The sequence below is a fragment of the Leptosomus discolor genome, chromosome 11, assembly GCF_034619465.1.
Source record: "Leptosomus discolor isolate bLepDis1 chromosome 11, bLepDis1.hap2, whole genome shotgun sequence".
Classification (NCBI taxonomy): Eukaryota; Metazoa; Chordata; class Aves; order Leptosomiformes; family Leptosomidae; genus Leptosomus; species Leptosomus discolor.
In genome coordinates this window covers 11069468-11071250 of record NC_141401.1, presented here as the reverse complement: position 1 = coordinate 11071250, position 1783 = coordinate 11069468, and positions in this window count along the sequence as shown.

The window sequence follows — 1783 nt, the reverse complement described above, 5'->3', positions numbered from 1 at the left end:
CCTTGATTGAACTTTGATTAATTTTCCAGACTTTCAGAGCCTGTGGCAAAAGGATCCACAGTGGTAGCTGCAGCCATTAACTCCGTCTTTTGTGATTTCTCCTTCTTCATTATGTTTGGGTCTTGATTGAACTTTGTTCCAAGTTAGTAGCTTTTGGCTATGGACAAGGGAGATAAGACTTTAGAAATGGAGTGCAGAAGGAGAATATGCGAAAAACTTGCAGTGAAAGCTGCCTGGCTATTTGGTGGTAGCTCTGGATACACCTTGATGACGTGAGTGGTGCTAACAAAGTTGGATTTCTGGCTAACACCAGTCTAAACAACACAAACACATCACTTTATGCAGCCATAGTCCAAATGTCTTCCAACATTTGTGCATAGGGGATACTATTTTATTACATTGAACAAATTCAAAGTTGCTGCATTCACATAATGAATAAAATTACCATTCCTGGGTAAAGTCAGAACTTTACAGAAGCACTTGTTTTAAATACATGAATAGTCTCAATGGCTTCCAAAGATTATTTGCAGAGTGTGCTGCTAAATGGTGTGACTGTCCCACTATTTGTCTGCTCAATAGGACAATTTCACACTGTAGAGTCAACCTAGTGTCTGTTCTATTATCTTACCCCCAAAAAAAACTGTTTATCAGCAGCTAGGAGAGATCTTACAGTTCTTAGGAAAAAACCCTAAAACTGATAATACCTTACTGAAAATACCTTACTGAAATTATTACACCGAATTTTTCCAAATGATCATTCAGTGTTTTCATTATCTTACTTTCTCCCTCATTTTTGCTAGTAAAGGGACATTTCAATTCTAAGACAACTACTTCACAAAAAAAACAAAAAAGCTTTTCCTACCTTTTTTTTTTCCCCATTAATGCTTGAGTCTACCACTGTGATACATTCTCAGAATCACTTATAACTAGTTTTATTGCCTGCTGTTGGTATTTGCCAATGGTGGTGTATAGAAATGGTATGCAGAGGTGGCTGTAGCAACCTGTAGAAATTTTTGCCAGAACCTACAAATGCTGTGTAAAAGCCCCTTTCAGAGCTTGAAAACTGAAATTAACTGATGGGAAAAAAAAAATTAAACTATTAAAACTGATTCAAAATCCACTATGAAGCAGAGATATACATGATGTTTCCATAATGTCTGACACAATGGGGCTTTGTCCCTACAAGAGGCCTCTGGGCATTCCTGTGACACAAGCAATCATAGATTTGTCTCTGTGAAGCTTTGAGTTATTGTGGCACCTCCAATACAGGCAACCTTTGAAATAATTGAAAACCTGGAAGTAAAAGCAACCTTTAAAAAATAAAATACATACATACATATACATACACACACACACATATATAAATAAATATAACTCTTCCTTGCTTTAACCTTTTTATGCATTGCCAAGAATAGCTGGCTGAGGAATCAGCATCTGCCGTGAGCGCTCATTTATTTTTCGATGCTGCCTTGCCCCATTGCCCAGGCAGTCCCTGCAGTTCCCCTCTTCTCATCCCCTCACCACTTCGCCTTCCTCTGAACCCAGGATACAGAGCAGCCTTCCAGCACAGAGCCCTTCTCCATTTACAGACATCCAGGCTTTCCAGTCCCTTTCCTCCTTCTGCCAATCCCTGCCTCACTGAGCTTTCTGACAGTAGACTGCTTATACGGAAAAACCAGAATCTCTCTGCTACCTGGTATTTTTTAGGCAGCATTAATAACAGACCTTTATACTGGAAATTACTAGCTTAAATGCGTTCAGATTGGAACTAAATTCCTTATCA